At 41.9% G+C, this 20632-nt stretch overlaps 1 non-coding gene across 1 annotated transcript; it reads right to left on the reverse strand.

Annotated features, from left to right (window-relative positions):
* Nucleotides 1–268: 268 nt before the first annotated feature.
* On the reverse strand, nt 269–371 carry LOC123570901 (U6 spliceosomal RNA). The gene has a single exon (XR_006695116.1). It is a non-coding gene; the product is annotated as a U6 spliceosomal RNA (small nuclear RNA).
* Between the last annotated feature and the right edge of the window lie 20261 nt (nt 372–20632).

The raw sequence follows: 20632 nt of genomic DNA on the forward strand, positions 1-20632 counted from the left end.
AGAACTATCCTGGGAGATGTTTTAAAAATACAGATTCTTAAACCCCCCTCAAGATCTGATCAGATTCTCCAAGAGTGAGGCCAAGGTTTTGGTGTGGGTAAACTCTCCTGCAGGTAACGTCGGTGTCAATCAGGCTTTGGAGAACTGCTGTGGGGACTCCAAGCAGACTGCTCCTGGTACAGGGAACGTTTACCCACAGCAGCAGTCAGAGAAGACTCAACTGAGGAAGTCAAACTCCACCTGGTTTTCAAGGATACATGAAATTCAGATAAATGATGATGATTGAGAGGACATTGCATCCTTGAACAGGGGCCATGCTAATCTTCTCTGTATCGTTCCTATTTTAGTATATGTGCTGCTGAAATGAGCACTGAAAGGGCATTTCAGACAGGATAGGTGTTAAACAGGATACAGAGGCAGGGAAACACATGACCTATTAAGAAATAATGGAAAATTTTAGTCAAGGAGTAATCACTGTTCCTGATGCTTGCCTCCATGTAGACAGAGCTCCGTTAGAGTAACAGTCCTGGCCTCTCTTTATCCCTTCATTCATTCTACCCCAGTGCAGTTTAGGGAAGAAGTTTAGCCTGTGCTTTCCAGCACCTGCCCTTCCTCCTCTTTGGAGTCAGCTGCTTGGGGACAACACAGGAGCTGCCCTGCTCCCCCATGTCATAGCTTTCAGGAGCAGGTTCTGCTCCTACATCCAGCACTACCTGAGGCTAGGTGGGTAGAAACTTGTTGTTTCAGTATTAATTACCCTACTAGCCTGAAGTTATATGCCACCTTCTTCAATATTAATGTCTTAGTTCAGGCTGCTATAACAAAGTAACATAGACTGAATGGCTTTTAAACAACAGATCTTTATTTCTCACAGTTCTGCAGGCTGTAAATCTGAGATCAGGATTTCAGCATGGTTAGTTCTACTGAGGACTCTCTACCAGGTTGCATGCTGCTGACTTCTTGAATCCTCACATGGCAGAAAGAGGGCGAATGAGCTCTCTATGGTCCCTTTCATAAAGGCATCAATTTCATTTGTAAAGTCTCCACCCTTATGACCTGATTACCTCCCAAAGACCTTACCTACTGATACTATCACATTGGGAGTTAGGATTTCAACATATGTGTTTGTTGAAAATGTTCAGTCCATTGCAATTAGCCACTTAGAAAATAAGGTAATATGTTCATCTCCTTTCTACCTTACTAATTTATTTCTAAATTGTCAGTTAGGAAAGAATGGTGCTATTTATTAGGTCCCTCAATCCCCCAATAGGAGAACAGTGTTGAAAAAGAAAGATGAGGTCAGACTAAAAAGCACCTAGCATGCCAAACTTCATACAAGGGGTTCTTAAATTTCTTGGGGTCACAGATTTTTTTGAGGTTCTGATAAAAGTCATGAACATTCTCCCCAGTTAAAGATATATTATCAAAAGTACCAGGGAGTTTCTTTTAAAAAAACACAGATTCCCAAATCCCACCTAAGGTCTCCTCAGTCAGTTTCTTCAATGGTGTAACACGCATTTTGATGTGGGTAAAATCTTCTGCAGAGAATTCTGATGTTCATTTAGCATTACATTCGATTTCAGGGTATCCACACATTTCCTGAAGCCTATCCTTGGGCTGTTCTTTTCCCGTGTTAAGAACTCTAGCTTTAGGCAACAAGGACAAATGTGTTCCAGGCATGACAAAAGAGACATGGCAGGCTTAGTGATGTGGTTCTGATAGCGATGTGGGCATTTTGTCTCAATATCTAAATTGACTCTACAAAGAATTATAAGCTTGAAAGAGCAAAAAGGTCCACCTTCTTGAATTTCCTTGGTGGAATCCATGGCAGATTTGTGCAGGCCTCTGGGAGCCTGATGGAAAGAGGCTAACCACCCCTGTACTGGAGAACACTGGGAAACACAAGGGTTCTGTTGTTTGGCGATTCCTATGGCTCCACAACATGGCTCTCACATCAGATGATGGGTTACGAAATAAATGGGTGATGTTATACTTGGCTTTTCTCATTAGTATTTCTTTTGCCTTTACATTCCTCCCACTGCCCCCAAAAAACTCCCACCAAATCGCAGCTGCTTCTTCCTTAACCTAAAGCATATAATGCTAGCAATTTTGGAAATGGAAACAAGCTAGTCTGTCCAGAAATCTCCAGAGCATTGTAGACTAATACATTAAAATGAAAGGGAAACAGAAGCCATCACTGCAAATTGCAACATTATTGTTCAAGCCAAGATCGTCCTAATTATAAACTAGCATTTTTATAGATGTCACAGGGGCTGTTTTAGTGCTGCTTTGCTGATGCTAAAAAGATAGTGTGGAATTGTGATCAGAGATTCTCACACGACTGTCTAACTGGAGGAAAAAAGAGTTAATTAGACTCTTTCTAGCATATTAGTGAAGACAGGCTTATTAGACACATTTACAAGCTAATGATATGCCTATATTCTGCTATCAAAAATGCATTTAAATAAACTGATTTACAGTCCAGCCATTTTCATATCTTTAACCCATATATTCACGATTGCCCATATTTAATTGACATGGAATCAGAATATTTCTGAGGCCCACTCTGCAAGGTGCAAATGGTATGTTGTTCTCTGCTCATCCTGCCTTTCCAAACCTATCTTGGACCACAGGTAGCCCCTACCATGCTTGTTGTCCACTTTCTAGGTTGAATAGCCTCGATTTCCCTAAAGTCCATTGAACCAACACTGGTGGGTTTCAGAGCTGTCACTCATGAAGAGTGCAAATGTGGGAGGGAGAGGGGGTAAACATGGTCGGGACAGGCGGAAGGCAGTAGCTAAATGGCTTGGGTAACTAGGGCCACATTCCTCTCCTGAGCTTCCTGGGGAAGGGAACAAACGTGGAAGGACAGGAGCGTTTGCTTCCCCAGCTCAGAAACGGAGGGCCTCCCAATGAGTCCTGAGTCATACATTTGGGGCCAGGATAAACCCCTTCTCCTTTGAAGCTGACCTTCCACAGTGCTTTTAGTGATCGTTCTGATAAACACAGCCATCTAAGCCTGTCACAGCTGGAGAGTCTGACTCTGCCACAACAGGCTACTTCAGCTCCCTAACCCCTGGTTTCCACAGTTGTAAGACAGAGATCATAGCAGTTCTTTCCTCAAAGTGTTTTGGAGAAAATTAAATGTGCTGCTGCATGTAAAGCGTCTAGCAAAGTGTCTGGCCTGTGGTAAGTGCTCAATAAATGTTACCTGGGATCATTATGATCACTATTTCTGTACTCTTGTGCTTAAAAGCCTTTGATGGGTCCCTATTTCCTAGAGGAGAGAACCTGAATTACATAACATGGTCCTCAACGTCCTTCAGATTCCCATCTTGATTTCCCTTTCCAGCTTCCTCACCACTCCTTCTCCCACAAAGCCACACGCTAGCCCCACAGACTGCCAGGCTCCTCTGAGCATCCCTTTGTCCTGGGCCCATGCCGCTCCCTCTGCCTGCGCAGTCCTGCCTTGCTGACCAGCGGCCCTTCCTTCCCAGTCCCACAGACAGGTTCCTCCTCCTTAGGAGCTCAGCTCCTGGGACCTCTCTAGACTACTTCTCCCCAGCACCCGCCCTTCCAGGTGAATAATGGCTCCTGCCTAGATTGTACCACACATACCTCTTTCAGGTATCATCTACTTCACAGTGTGAGAGTAAGTGGTTTACCAGGCTGTCCCCCTTGCCAGTATGCTCTTCCAGGACAGAAACCAGAACCAATTCCTATTTTTATATCAGGGTCTGACACAGTGTTAGGCACAACCAGGTACTAAATGAATGTTTATTGAATCCAGTGGAATTGAGCTAAATTAGACTGATTTGGACTAGAGTTTCAACTAGATCACTTCGAAGGTGCCTTCCAAACTTTAGATTCCACAAGCCCCGATTTTATAAAATATTGGATTTAACTCCCTTCTCTGAGCTTCGATTCCCTTCTCTATAAGACGTGAATGATAATTTCTAACTCACAGGGCTATTGGGAGACATAAACAGGTCAATTCACGAAAAGACACTGTACATTTCAACTGCTACACAAATGTTAAGTAGTACAGACTTTCTTACCTTTGTGCATCTTCTGGGAGAGGACAGGATAATAGAAAAGTGCATTGTCTGTGCAGCTAAATTTGTATTAGGTTGATGCAAAAGTAACTGCGATTTTTGCCATTGCTTTCAATGGTAAAAAGCGCAATTACTTTTGCAATCAACCTAATACTTGTTGTAAATATTTTTCCCATTCCAATTCCCCTTAGTAAAGGTAATCTAGGTTTCATTCCTTCCCTGCTATTCATTTCAACTGGATAGAATGGGGATGGATGCTTGGAGTAAGTCTCCGTACAGTGTGGCCTTCCGTTCAGATTCTCATCTCAGTTCCTATCATAGAAGGATTGCAGAAAATGCTTTTTCTCCTCCTTCCTCTTGCTTCAACCTCCTCCATAATATCAGAGCCCAGTCCATCTTTTTATGATGATACTCATCATTGAAGACATCATTTGAGTTTGATGCCAGAGAATGACTTTGCATGCCAGTGACTAACAATGTTATGGAAAATTATTTCTTTACAACTATGCTACTTCACTGTCAAAGAAAATGTCACTTTTGTAAGGTAATAAATGTGGTTTATTGGGAGCGTGGATATGTTGAGGTCTGCCATTTAATTTGATAACAGCTCAGCCTCAGCAATTCTTTGAGATAAAGTCACTCAAGAGCAATTTCTGGCAAGTACTTTCCCAAGTGTTTCCTGACTCCCTGTGTTCCAAAATGACAGCTCCTGTTTGTCTGAGGCATCTTTTGAACAAAAAGGATTAATTCACCAAATAGGAGGATTGGAGGAGCCCTGTTTCTTACCACCCAGTCCAGAGCAGTCAATGCCCTATCTCCAGTTTCCATCATACGTGGGAAACTACTCTTAGCACCCAAAGGTGCAGTTGGGTAGCATTTCTGGCAGCATTCCTACTGTGCCCCAGATGAGCTCAGGAAAGAGACACTCAAATGTGGGAGGAGAAAAGAGAGGGCAACTCTTCCTTCTCTATAGGTAGCTGTGCAGTTGCAACAAAGGCTGGACCAAATATTTGCCCATCTATGGGAACCCAGCCCTGAAATGGGGTTGTGAGCACTACAGAAAGTAAGATATTGGATCAAAGACCTCACAGAGTCATCCTTACTTACAGGACACACCTGTGTGTCCACTGTCCTAAGTATTTTACTCATTTCTGAAATAGCAACGACAAGTGACTTATGAAATATTCTGTGTGTGTGTCTGGATGTACATATAATGTATTCAAATCTATGTAGAATCATAGCATGTTTAAATCAGAAGAAACAAGAATATGAGACTTTGGAAGATAGTGACTTTTTTAACTTTTATTTTAGGCTCAGGGGTACATGTGCAGGTTTGTTATCTAGATAAATGGCATGATGCAAGGGCTTGGTGTACAGATTATTTCACCACCCAAGTAGTAAGCATAGTACTCAATAGGTAGTTTTTTGATCCTCACCCTCCTCCCACCTTCCACCCTCAAGTAGGCCCTGGTGTCTTTTGTTTCCTTCTTTGTGTCCATGAGAACTCAATGTTCAGCGCCCACTTATAAGTGAGAACATGCGGTACTTGGTTTTCTGTTCCTGTGTTAATTTGTTTAGAATAAGTGCCTCTAGCTCCATCCATGCTGCTGCAAAGGACATGATGTTGTGACAGTGAATCTTTTTTTATTCATTTGTTTCAGGAACAGAAAGACTGGAGTCCAAACCCTGACTGATGCTTATTCCTAGTTGGAAAACCTTGACTATGTCCCTTAATCTCATAAACTTTCTCTTTCTCAACAGCAAAATAGAGATGGAATTAATCCCTTCCCAAGGATTGGATGCAATAACATAGATGAAGCACTTAGCACAGTGCCTGGCATCCCGTAGGAGCCCAGCTCATGGTGGTTGTCATTGCAGTTGTCAGAGGTGATCTATAAGAAACTGCAGTAATTGAAATAGTGACAGAGCACTTAGCACAATGCATAGAATACAGGGGACGCCCAGTAAATGTTGAATTTATGACTGAACCAGTAAGTGGATAAGTGAGCCTACTATCTCCCTTCATAGTTCAGAAAAATGTACTGAGGAACAGAAGTGTTAATGAGTGGAAAAAAGTCACACAGCAGGTTTTTGGCCTCAGAGCCTTTGATTAAGAGTTCAGAGCTCTTTTAGTTATCTCTGATCACCACCTCCTTCCCCACAGTCTCATCATCTCATATGCTCCCCCAACATATGTGTGTATGCTTGAGATACGCATGCCTGTCTGATAAATAGGAAAACTAAAATTTTGAAGGAGGTGCCCTACCTGGGTTTCCTGGGGGCTGGTGACAACCTGCAGATGGGTACACTGTCTGATGCATCTTGTACTTTGCTTCTCTAATGTCAGAAGCCCAGGTCTGGAGCAGGGTTGAGCTGGAGCCTGGAGGTGAAGCAGTGAAGCTGAAATCTGAGCACAGATCTCCAGAGATTCTGTGGCTGAATGATGTTGGGAAGATCCATAAATTTGTCTCCAAAATGTCTTTGCTTTCCTCTTCTTTGTATTGCCCTTCTCCACCTTATCCATTTGATTTACACCACGGTTTCTACCCTACCCAGGAAGTGTAGCCACAGCAAGAAAGAGAGAAGAAACAAAAGACGCTACAGTCCTGGCCTAAATTATAGGCTTAGAAAAATAATTGTCTAGCCCATTTCCCACCATATAGAGGGAAATGAAAAACAAAATCTCTGAGCTGACATGTCAAAAAACAATAGGAAAGGAAACAAGAAAGATCCTAGTTTGAGTGTCTGAGAATGAGCCCTATTGCCTACTAATCTTGGACTATGTCCTGGGGATTGACATTGCTGGGAAATGCATGATATCCCTGTTAAACTGAAGACCAGGAGGAGATGATAGAAACCATGGTCTGCTTTCTATGAAGCAGGGAGGGAGGAGTTGGGCATCACCCACAGTGGCTTCTTATACTTTCAAGGTGTCAAGCAGCAGACACAGAGCAAGCAGGCCACGAAAAAAGTTGGAGAAGAAAGGGACAGCTCACCGCATGTTTCCTGGGCCCCCAGAGTTGCTGAAAGAGCAGTCAAGCTTTCCTCTATCTACTCCCCCTCATCGCTTCCGATTAAGCAAAGAGGTAAGAGTTGAGGAACCAACAGAGGGAGGAAGAGAGGGATGGAGGGAGTTGGGGAAAGAGAAAGAACCAGTGCACCTGAAGGAGTGTCACAGTCTTGACAAGAAAATCCCACAGTGGAAAAGCTTGTGGACAGAAGACCAGATGTGGATGCAGAGATCCCATCGGAGGCCTGTGAGAAACTATGATGACAATCAAGAAGGAGATGTAGCGGCCGGGCGCAGTGGCTCACGCCTGTAATCCCAGCACTTTGGGAGGCTGTGGCGGGCGGATCACGAGGTCAGGAGATCAAGACCATCCTGGCTAATGTGGTGAAACCCTGTCTCTACTAAAAATACAAAAAATTAGCCAGGCATAGTGGCAGGCGCCTGTAGTCCCAGCTACTCAGGAGGCTGAGGCAGGAGAATGGTGCAAACCCAGGAGGTGGAGCTTGCAGTGAGCTGAGATTGCACCACTGCACTCCAGCCTGGGTGACAGAGCAAGACACTGTCTAAAAAAAAAAAAAAAAAAAAAAAAAAAAAAAAAAAAAAGGACAGAGATGCAGCAATGCACATCTCTGCACATGGACAGTCACAGATTCCCACCAGACACTTGTCTCCACCCCAGTGTGACCATGCACTCCAGAACATATAGGCTGCCCCAGAAAGGAAGCACAAGAGAAAACCTAGAGTTTACTGACTTTAAACCAAAAATGTCTGAATCTACTCCAAGTGGACTAAGACTGTTTTTCAGGCCTCAGGTGAATTGGGAGCTAAAACTACAACTGAATGTTGCAAAATGTGAATTGTATTTCTGCACACCTGAAGAGCTGACTTTAAATTATTTCCTACTATGACTTCTTTTTATCTTGGGATGCCAGTATGTGACAGCCATTGGGCTACATACCATCATCCATTCTGCCCAAACTTAGTCTGCTGAGAGCAATCTAAATGGGTCTCTGTTGTACATCAGAGCAGGTCCAAAACACATGCATACACTCAAATGCTCAGAAAACTTCCCAAAGTACCTTTAACACAGCAGGGGTTTAGTCATGGTGGTGACAATGACATTCGTGATGACTGTACACACTCCAGATATAAAATCCTCAGAAATAACAGACACAAACTCCTTAATATATATCATGTATGGCATCCTTAGTGCAAGACTTGGAAATGTTTTATTTCTTCAAACTCTTTTTATCTTTATACCTCTTACTGGAATTCCAGAATCATAAATCTATTGCCTATTTGACATCTCTACTTGAATGTGTAACAGACATCTCAACTGAACACATCCAAAGCTTAACCTGTGAGCTCCACCCCAGCTCCAGCCCCTCCCCAGCCAAATCTATGCAACCTGCAGTCTTCTCCCCCATTTCAGGCATGGCAACTCCCTCCTTACGGTTGTTCAACTGAAAACATCATCCCTGGCTCCTCTCTTCTCTCACACCCACATCCAATCCATTGGGACCTCATGTTGTCTTTACCATAGTTCCCCCTTAGCTATGGTTTGGTTTTCTGTGGTTTCAGTTACCCGTGGTCAACCTTGATCCAAAAACATTAAATAAAAAATTATCTACATAAAGAATTCATAAGTTTCCATTTGTGCGCCATCCTGAGTAGTGTGATGAAATCTTGCACCAGACTCTACCCCACCAGGGATGTGAATCATCCTTTTGTCCAGCACACCCACCTTGTCTATGCTACCCTTAGTCACTTAGTAGCTGCCAGTAGATTGGTTGTCACAGTATCATAGTGCTGTGTTCAAGTAACCCTGATTTTCCTTAGTTGTTCTATTTTATTATTAGTTGTTATTACTAATATCTTACTGTACCTAACTTACAAATTAAACTTTACCATAGGTATGTATGAGTGGGGAAAATCATAGTGTACCTAGGGTTCAGTACTATCTGTGGTTTCTCTCATCAACTGGGGCATCTTGAAACATAGCTTCACGGACAAGGGGAGGTCTACTGCACCTTCAAAACAATATTCAGAATGCGACCACCTCTTAACATCTCCACTGCTACTACTCTTGTCTAAACCATCTCTCACCTGGACACTTCAATTGCCTCCTACTAGTCTTCCTCCTTTCACATCTGCCAGGCTATGTTTCACACAGCAGTCCGAATGATCCTTTTAAAATGTAAATCATGTGATGTTACCCCACTGTTCAAAACCTTCTGATGGCTCCTATCGGACTCAGATAAAACCCCAAATTCCCAGACCTCCTTCGCAGACCTCCTTTGAAATGAAATTTAGATGTGGTGCTTCTTCAGGCCATGTACTCTCTCTGTGAATTGGGAAAGGTATTTGAACTCACTCCTGTGTGTTTCTGATGCTGCGTCCTTATGTTGGTGGCAATCATAGTATATACCTTGAACATGCCAGGCATATCCTTCCTTGCCTTGGGACTTTGCACGGCTGAAACCTCTCCCTGAAATATTCTTCTCCCAATTATTTATATACAGTGTCCTACTTTTTCAAGTATTTGCTCAAATACCACCTTTAAAAATAAGTCCTCTCCCAAGCACCCCATCATAAATTGCACCCTGGCACTCTTCCTCTGCACTCCTAATACCTTCCTCTGCCTGTATTTTTTTGCCTTTAGTATTTATCACCTTTTTCATATACCATAATTTTATGTTTACTGCTTGTTATCTGTCTCCTCTCACTAGAATATAATCTCCACAATGGCAAAGGGTCATTCTGATTTGCGTTTTGAGGTACTCAGGCACTGAGAATATTGCCATGTATATGGTAAACATTACATAAATATTGCATGAACTAATGAATTAAAATCACTGGACACAAAATGTTAACATTAAAAGGGACTCTGAGGTTTATCTGGCCAAGTCAGTGGCTTCCTGACTCACTTGTTCTGTTGATCCATCCCTGGTCTTGAAACAATGTTGTTATGCATCTTTTCCCTTCAGAATTTGAAGTGCAAAGAGGTTTAGCCATACTCATTAGTTCATGACAGGCTCTTGTCAACATCTCCATTCTCTTCCTGCTGCCCTCCCTAGGCACCTCCTCTATTATGTTTTATCTAGATATGCTCCAATAGGAATTTGCTACCAACATTGTTTTTTGTATTTGTTTGCTTAACTTCTATATATGGTATCATGCTATAGAACTCACCTTGTCTCTCATTTTTTTCACTCAACTGCATGGTTCAAATCTTGCTATGTTGCTATATTAATTGTTTAACTGTTGCATGTTTCCCTTAGGTGAACTCACTACATTTTACTCTTCTATTCTGCTATGTAACATGACTTAAAAGCATCTATTTGCAATTGCTTTCTTTTTCAGGATCAGCAATAATCATCCTGATTTCAAATCATTTTTAGAAATAAAGAGGAAGATGAGCTGGGTGCAACAAGAATGAGATCATGTTGAGTACTGGTAGGAGCAGGGAATTGAAAATGAAGTTTGGATGTGGTTCTTTTTCAGGTCATATACTCTCTCTGACTTGGGAAAGGTATTTGACTTCTTTCCTGTGTGTTTCTGATTCTGCATCCTTAAGTTGGTGGCAATCATAGTATATACCTCAAAGGGTTCTGACAATGAAAATATCAACGAATAAGCTCTACTCAAATATTAATGATCATTTTGTTTTGTCTTTTTTTCATTTTTTTCTTATTTTATTTCAACAGGATTTTAGGAGAACAGGTGGTGTTTGGTTACAAGAATAAGTTTTTTAGTGGTGACTTCTGACGTTTTGGTGTATCCATCACCTGAGCAGTGTACACTGTACCCAGTGTGTACTCTTTTATGCCTCACCCCCAGAGAGTTTCATGGAAAGTTCTGCTTTCTGGAACATGTGGGCTGGAAATTACTCAATTAACATGCACACATCCCCTGAACATGGCGGATTGCATTATATCTTTCTCCACATCAACAATGAAAAGGCTCCCCTTCCCTGCAGTCATGTACACAACACCTGGGAGGGCTGCAGCTCAGAGAACTAGTTCATCTAGGCTCTTTTGCACATTTCATAGCCTTGGTGGCTTCAAAAAAAGCTGGCACCAAAAGATCCTGTGTTAAAGCCACCACAGTTATCCTCTGCACAAAATCTTCTTTTGGTAATTTCCATAAAATTCAAGTCTTTTCTTGACTGCTGCCCTAGGCAACAGGTCAGACAGTACATAAAATAATTCCTAAAGGTACACATTTTACAGCCTTTTGAAAAATAGATTTGCAAATATAGATAGGAAATTTTCTCAAGCTTAGAGAACAACAGCCACAACAAATTTTGTGATAGTAATTGGAAGAAGCTTACCCCCAAAAATGGAGCAGGGAGCACATCTTGAATCTCTGCTCTGTTTAGAGACATGCCTGGGTATGTTGAGTGAGTTAGTAAAATGGTCCATTAGAAGATCATTTTCATGTTTCCTAAGAAGCCTCCTAGAAGAAAGCTCATCCTAAGGAAATAAAGAACCAAGTATAAGACCAACAAAAGTACAGGCTATGCTGCTATAACAAAGAAAACAAACAAAAAATACAATTGTGTGAATTAAAGAGAAACAGCTCAGAAATGGACAGTCCAGGGTAACAAAGTAGCCATGCTCCATGAGGCCACTGAAACATCGAGGTCTCTTCCACTGAATAGCTCTGCCACTCTGTAGTGCATAGTCAAAGGATAACTATCATGTTTTTTTGTTTTTTCCAACCTGCACAAAAGGCAAAAAAACATGGAGAAGCCCCCGTCTAATTCTTTAGGATCCAGTCACCATTTCAAGCCAACATAAGCATGTATCTTATGCTATTGTGTATTTTTGAGTCTCTTTGTTACACCAGCACAGTCTGCATTTAAACGAAAATACTGGGTCATAGCAGCCTCCTTCCCTCAGGATAGATGATCTTTCTCCTAGGTCCTCAACAGAACCATTAAAATGTATTTCAGTCCTACTTGAAACCTTTGACCTAAACTTGGTCATATTGTCAAATTTCATTACAAGAATCCTCAGGAAATGCAGTTTCTAGCTGAATGACATCTGCCCAGCTACCTAACTGGGGCAGGGGGAGAGGGGATCTGTTACTATAGGAAAAAAAAGAGGTTAAAAGTTCTAGGGAACTGTTAGCAACTTCTGCGAAACCCAGTATCAAGCCAAAGGTTGTTGGAGAAGAGTGATTCTGGTCCCTGAAATCAAATTTATCCTTAACCCAGCCATGTGGACTCATGTCTAGGACCCAGTCTGAGACAGTGCTGTAAATAAAAACCAAAAGATCAAACATGTTTAATTAAATGGTGGGTAAGTGTTGGGGGGATAAGCTAACTACCTTAGGGTTCCTCTCACACATTGGAAGGCCAAAAAACAGGGAGACAGCATCCCCCGTTTAACCAAGAAACAAAGTGCAGATATGTTACCTTAAGAGCTCAGTTGTCATTCCCAGCAGATTTCAGGGTCTTTGGGGGGATGGGAGAAACCATAGTGGTGACACATGGAAGACAGCAGTGGCTGGCAGGAGCTTGCTGTACCTTCTAGGATGCAGCAAAACCAATGGCAAGAGATGGTAGCATCCAACAAGGACTGAATGGCCTCATTGGTGATGGTGATAGTGCCAACAGAGGTGGCAGCACTTTCTGGGTGTGGAGAGAACATCAGCTCTGCCTGGGGAAGCCGGTGACACTTGCTGGAGGCAGAGAGAGCAGCGATACCCAGGAACTCCACACTGCAGTTGGGGATTTACTCCTGGATGCATGTGAGCTCTCTCTAGTGGGCTGCCAGAAATATATGTATGCATGTATATGAGTGCACTTGCATGTGCGTATGTGCTTGTGTGGTTACTTAGCATAAGATCCTCCACAAACAGGTGCCAGTGAAATTTATATTATGAAGTTGAAATGACCTCATTTGTATCCAAAAGAGAATAAGCCGTGAGTTAACTAGTCAGTAAAGCTAAGTTTCATCCTCCAGCCATACACATATTTTGAAGAGGCTGTTAGCACTTTTAGTACAGAGTAACTGCAACCTTTAAAGAATACAATGGAGGTTTAAAGTATGCAATGGAGTTTTTCATTTTTGAGAAAATAAAGTGAAGTTAGAGGTTTTAGAATTTACCTGGTATTTTAAAATCAGAAAGTTATAGAACAGAAACTACACCAAAGTTACTAGTCCTACACCCCACATTTTTTGTTTGTTTGTTCGTTTTTGAGACGGAGTTTCCCTCTGTCGCCCAGGCTGGAGTGCAGTGGGGCAATCTCAGTTCACTGCAAGCTCCGCCTCCCGGGTTCACGCCCTTCTCCCGCCTCAGCCTCTCGAGTAGCTGGGACTACAGGCGCCCACCACCATGCTCGGCTAATTTTTTGTATTTTTAGTAGAGACGGGGTTTCACCGTGTTACCCAGGATGGTCTCAATCTCCTAACCTTGTGATCCGCCCTCCTTGGCCTCCCAAGATCCCGCGTTTTAACACAGTCCAATGTTCTCGCATGGGATGACTTCTCTGCTCATAGGGATTCCAGAGTTGCCCACCAGAACAAGGAGCTGAGTGATTTGGGAAACACTTTTTTTTGCACAAGGCAGAGCCTGGGATCTTGAGGCACTGTACAACAGTGGGGAAATGTCAAAATTATTAATTTTTATAAAATATGTTAATAAGCTTCCCATTATTTCCTCTCATTATTCAGTGTTGCCTTTCTGGTTCTCTGACACTTAACTGTGACAATGTGACCCAAAAATATCAGGGCCTGCAGGCTCCCTGACCCCTAGCTCCTCTTCTTCCAACAGCTGGGACATGTGACCCCTGCCAAAATCTCTGCTTCAGAGTCAGGGCAAATCATTCCCTCCTGTTTGGACATTTTTTTCATACCTAAAAAAAACCATCGCATGCACGAAAGTATATAGGACTCAATAAGCCCTCAGCAAATTTTAAAATCCTTCCTCTTCTCCTCCTTGGATCTTCTCACATTCTCTAAATATGGTTTTATCTCCTTAAAGGTAGATAAGTATAAAGTGTATCAGTTGGGTATTAGAGAAGAACTTCAACACTCCAAGGACACATCTACAAAGCATGTCCCAGAAAATGCTCCAATTAGCCATTTAGAGATTGAAAATAAGCCACCAGGAGCCACCACTCTCCAGTTGGTGACCTGTGGCAGGCATTTCTAAACAGCATTCATTCATTTCGTCCTCCATACTCTTTCCTTTCCGATAAGGTGCAGCGCAGACCACTATCCTAGTCAGAGTAGGCTGGGCAGCCACTAGCAATCATTTGGAGCTAGCACATGAAAATGAAAGCCATTTTCCATGCCTGCTGTAGTTTACCAATATAGACACTCAAATGAAACCCAACCTAGCAGTTCTAGGTTGGACTTATTCAACAATTTTTATCTGGGTAATTTGGTCTTTAACAGGTTTAAGTGAGTCACGTGTGTCCAGGCTCAACCTTCTGAGGTCAGAAAACATTTGTGGAACCCTGGACATTCCACCCAACTCACCATGGGGCAAGTGTCATTAGGAACCCGTGCCATTTTGGAGGACAAGGAGCACAAATTTTATAACGGTTTATTTCTGTAGTTTTATAGTCATATTTGTAGCATTAAATAGCTCTATTACTTAGATGGTTCTAGGGAGAGTTTAGAGCTTTTTCTACTTTTACCTCCAATAAAGGGAAAATAGAGCTTTTTACATAAATAGGTTAAAACTTTTAGTTTGGGGAGGAAAAAAACCATAGTAAGAAATGGATCCTATATATTACAACAAAGTTCTTCAATTATGAACTTTTTAAACTTAATGACACCGTGTCTTATATGCAATCCTGTAGATTGGCACTTCCCCCAAACTAATTATAGATAAAAGTTTAATTATCAAACTTGCTAGCATGTTTTTATTTTCACTGTAAGTATGTTTATTTTTTATTAATAACAATTCTGAAATCAATCCATTTTGGTTGGTGGTATACAGAACATGTGTAAGTGTGTTAACTATTGTGACTTCTTTCAAGTCTAAATGATGTAATAAAGCTTTTAAATTAAAAAAAAGAGAGAGTTTGAAAAAAAGAGTCATGAAACCATGCCAAAGAGACAAACAGACAACTGACCCACGCAGTCACTGTGATTGAAAGGAGATGTTTTGTAAACCAGAAGGAGGAACCACAAAACTTGGAGAGACAAGACGGGCATCAGAACAGAGCCTACAGGGAAGGGCAAAATGTGTGTAAGGATGAGGTCAGATGTCAAGAGTTTGCAGTCCCACCCCCACACTGCTCTGTGTGTACCTGCTGTGGGGCCAGCTGCCTCTTTACACCTCAGGCTGATGCCACAAAGACATTTTGTGTGATTTAACCTGAAACACTTCCCCTGCTAATCTCATCACTCATATGATCCAGGAACGTTGGTTAAAGAATCCAGAGACCTATATTTAAATTCCAATTCTTTCATTTCTTTATGGATAACGTGACTTTGTGAGAGCTGCCCAAATTCACCAGCCTCGGTCCCACGTTTATACAGCAGTAGTCAGACGAGATGACCGCTAAGATCATTTGTCTTTAAAGTTCTGGGATTCTGATTCTGATTTTGACTCTGGATGCCAAAAAACAGGAATGAACACCTTTAAAAAAAAAAAAACATAATAAAGCAGCACTGGAAATTATCTTGCTATTTAGCAGTATTTTGGCCATTATACTTGGTTTTTACATTTGCCAATTTGAGGCTAAAAATGATAACGTATCCATCATTAATCTTTCTTTTCTGATCATTCCATAAAATTATTATAAAGTCAACCAAATTTGATAACTTATTAGAGGCCCAATTCCTGGACTATTTCATACTTTATGCATTAGATTATGTAATAACAGACAAATAATTAAAGCTTTCACTATATGCCAGCTACTGTGCTAAGTATTTATATTTATTAGCTTGCTTAATCCTCCCAACAAAGATATTAGGTACTTTTAACTCTGGAAGGTGAAGAAACTGAAATTTAGGAGAATTAAGTAATTTGCTCAAGGTTACACAGCTAATAAATATTTAGAACTAGATTTTTAACTTAAGCAGTCTGACACCAGAGTCTTGGTAACTGGGGAAATGTGAGTGGTATAATGTGCTTTATTAAAAAAAAAAAAAGTCTATAAGATAGTCTTATAAACAATATATAGCTTGTGCATATCATATTTATATGTAGCATTTTTCATAAAATACCCTGTAACAAAAATAACTGTGCTTAGAGGGCCATCATTAGCAGTCTACTGAGTGGCTCTGTGATGCCTTCAGTCATGTGGCAAACACACAAAGTCAGCTTGAAGGTTATATGCGCTATGCTCTGCTTCTCTAATGCCAGGGTCACTCCAGGATTTAGCCCCAGAGCTGGTGCACTGGGGGTGCACAGGGAAAATCCGATCCTCCCTCAAGAATCACAGCAATCACCTCATGGGATCATGACCAGGAGGATGAATTTGTGCAGGCACACGTAGATACAAATCGAACAAACACATTAAAGTGCCAGGGGGGAGAAAGAGAGAGAGAGAGAGAAATCTTTTGATCCCTCAACAACTGTCCACATTTTCATTTTCAGTCTGCACTCCCTAAACTCTCATTCTCTCTCCAACTCACTCCAAGATGACTTTTGTCTTTCACTACTCCACTGGAGCTTGACTTCTTGTCAAGGGCACCAACAACCTAATCTTTGAGATATGCAAAGTGTGGTCAAAGGGCAAGTAGATTCAGCATTATCTGGCAGCTTGTTAGAAAAGCAGAGAAGGCTGGGCATGGTGGCTTATGCCTGTAATCCCAACACTGGGAGGATGAGACAGGCAGATTGATTGAATTCAGGTGTTCAAGATCAGCCTGGGCCACATGGTGAGACCCTATCTCTACCAAAAAAAAAAAAAAATTAGCCAGGCTTGATGGTACATGCCTGTTGTCCCAGTTACTTGGGAGGCTGAGGTCGGAGGATGGCTTGAGCCTGGAAGGTGAAGGCGGCAGTAAGCTGAGATTGTGCCAATGCACTCCAACCTGGGTGACAGAGTGAGACCTTGTCTCAAAAAATAAAATAAAATAAGGCCGGGCGCGGTGGCTCAAGCCTGTAATCCCAGCACTTTGGGAGGCCGAGGGGGGCGGATCACGAGGTCAGGAGATGGAGACCATCCTGGCTAACACGGTGAAACCCCGTCTCTACTAAAAAAAATACAAAAAAATAGCCGGGCAAGGTGGCGGGCGCCTGTAGTCCCAGCTTCTCGGGAGGCTGAGGCAGGAGAATGGCGTGAACCCGGGAGGCGGAGCTTGCAGTGAGCCGAGATCCGGCCACTGCACTCCAGCCTGGGAGGCAGAGCGAGACTCCGTCTCAAAAAAAATAAAATAAAATAAAATAGAGCAGAGAATTGCAGAGTCCCTTCCCCAGCTCCCAAATATGATTTTAATAATTCCCAGGTGATCTCTATGCTTATTAAAGATTGAGAAACATTGACTAGGTCTTCCTAAAGCAAATGATCAATTTTCCTCCCTCATTGCTCTTAGCCACACTTGGCATGGTTGACCACTCTCATTCGTGGAACACTTTGTTATGGGCTTTGGTGCCACCACCCTTACCTGGTTTACTTCCTCCCTCACTGACCTCTCCTTCTCAGATTCCTTTGCTTGCCTTCTCCTTTACTCTCTCTGTCTCCTCTACCACATTTCCTAACACTGAAGCATCCCCAGGCTTTGTCTTTGGTTCTCTTCTCTTCTTCATCTATACTATTCCCAGGTGATTTTATCTAGTCCCTTCTAACACTGACGACTCCAAACTTTATACTGTATCTCTATCTAAACCTCTGCCCTGAGCTCGAGACTGGTCTATACATTTGCCTACTGGATATATCTACTCGGATATCTAATAAGCACCTCAAAATTAACTTTACTAAAATAGGACCATTGACCCCACACCCCACCTCTCCAAATCTTTGACATAAACAGCACCATTATCTATCATTTTCTCAGGCCACAAATCCAGGAGGCATCCTCTAGTCTTCTCTTTTCCTTATACTCCACATCCAAATCAATCTATCAGCAAGTCTTATGAAAATTATCTCCATAGTAAATCCAAAATCTAACATTTCATTTTGTCCTCATTTTACAGCCCTATTCAATCATGGACTACTGTAGCAGGTTCCTCACTGCACTCCTGCTTCCACTCTGATCCACTCTTCAAATGGCATCCAGAGAAATCGCTTGAACCACAAATCAAAGTATCGTGCTCCCGCCTAAAACCCTCCACTGTCTTCCCACTGCAATAACAATAAAGTCCACTATCCTTGCTATATTAGTTAGAATACTTCCGGCTGCAGGTTAGAAACACCCAGCAGAAAGTGATTATATTTTACTCCTCAATAATGCTAAAGGTCAGTGGCTCTAAGGTTGGTTCAAGAGCTTGACAGTATCATTGCAAACCTAATCTCTTCCATCTGTTTGATGCATCATCTTCAGTGCAGCACTGATGATGCACCTCATGAGTATAAGATGGCTGCTGCAGCTCCAAGTATGACATCTGCACATGTCCAAAGGGAAGAAGAAAAGAAAGCCTTTCATTTTATTAGGAGGGAGGACAATCTTTATCAAATGTGCTAAGCAGACTCTTCCTAAGATCGCAGAACTGAGTCACAGTTATTAACTAGCCCTAAATTAATCAATGTTAAAGAGAAATGTCCAAACCAATCATGATTCATTTCTAGAAGGGGAAAAAGTATTCCTTCCCAGGAGATGTTGTCGTCTCATTTCTGAATAGGCAGGACATCAGAAAGAGGGGGAAAGAACCCAAGCAAAAGTATAATATTATGTGTTTATGTTGCCTGTCTTTGGCCTCTGGAATGTCAATTCATTGTCAGGTATTTTGTCAGTGCTGTGTCTCCAGTCCCTAAAGCAATGCCTGATGTATGGTAGTTGCCAATCAACTCTTGTTGACTAACTGGCTGACTACAACTCTGGAGAAGTAACTCCATGTGTCTGCTCCTAAGGCTCTGCTGATACGGTAGGCTCACAATCAGGCCAGGTTATAAAAAGTAATTAGCCAAGTCAGTTAGAGAACAGAAGCTTTTAAAGGGGATCAGTTTGTGGTCAACTGATTGGCTGGCTTTGCCCACTTCTCAATCTAGGGTGGCATCTTCAAGAAACTGTTTATATTTATCCCTCTATGTATGTGTAAATATTTCTGAGTTAAGCCTATTTATCTTGAGAACTTCACATTAGAGACCTGAGCAAGTGAGTTACTGCAGCTCCACATAATGTCCTGCGTAAAAACGACACTGGCGGTCAAGAGGCAGTTGTTCTAAAAGGCACAAAGGAGTCTGTGGACCCTGGTTTCTAAATTCTATTTAAATTTATCTTCAGGACAACAGCATCTCTACTTTTGTGCCAGGACAACAGACCTCACCAAAGTGGAACTGTATTTTGTTCTAAGCAAATTATGAAGGAGGTAAAAATGACCAAAACAACCTTGAAGTTAGCTTCCTGTGCATGGACATCACACAGACCAAGGTTTAAACCCAAGGTTTTTCAAGCCTGATTGCTGTCTTGGAAGCCACTTAAAATTTCCCTGTACCTCAGCAGCTTCATCTATAAAGTGAGGCTCGAATCTCACAAAAATATCAGGGGGATTATACTAGCTAATGCACGTGAAGTACTTGGCAGAGAGCAAATGCCCAATTTATCCTGTTCCCATTTCCTTCCAGGTTTGCCAGCAAGCACTGAGGCTTACTAAATGCAGAGAAATTGAAGTCTGATCATTTATGCTACCAACATACTCACACAATCTCAGAGGCGAAAAAAAAATTAAAAGACTTCTAGTCTAACCACTGCTTCTATTCACTAAATAAAGCACTGCAGAATTTCTTTGAAAAACAACCTCGTATGATACACAAAATGCCTGAAAATGAGCTTTTATTTCCAATAATTTCCTTTTAATAATCTGCTTTTTGTATAGAGCCTGATACACCTCCTGTATTGTAACTCATGGAAGAAAGAGCTCAGCTTTGGAAAAACTCTGAAGATAATGCAAATGCAGCCCCATCCACAGTATCCAGGGCACGTCCTGGAGCACTCCAGGCTCATGCACTGACTGAACACCCATCGCAGCAGCCCAGACAGCTTACCGGGATGCTGCAGTGGGGATGCTGGTATTGCCTTCCCCAGAGGAGAAATTTTTACGTACAAGGAAAGACACATTCAGTTTTCCAGTTCTCCCAAATCACCCAAGGTCTTGTTCCTCAACAGTGAGTCAGTGGGTCGACTTCATTAGTCTACCTTGATTACTAGTGTTCCTATGACTGGCATAAAGAGGCTACACAGCAGTGTGGTCAGATAGTGATACTGAAAAGAGATCAGTGTGTCCCTCCCTGTTCTGCTAAATATCACCCCAGTAGCACAGGATATGTTGCTGAAACTTTTTAAGCTTCAACTTTCATGTTCATAAAATGAGAATGTAGGACTTGACAGAATCTCCAGAAGTTTTTTCCATATCCAAATTTGTATGTATATCGACATTCCACATATTTTCTCTCTTACCTGCTCTTGGTTTTTAGCAGAAGGAAAGTTCTAGGTAG

The sequence above is a fragment of the Macaca fascicularis genome, chromosome 1 (assembly GCF_037993035.2).
Source record: "Macaca fascicularis isolate 582-1 chromosome 1, T2T-MFA8v1.1".
NCBI classification, from domain to species: Eukaryota; Metazoa; Chordata; class Mammalia; order Primates; family Cercopithecidae; genus Macaca; species Macaca fascicularis.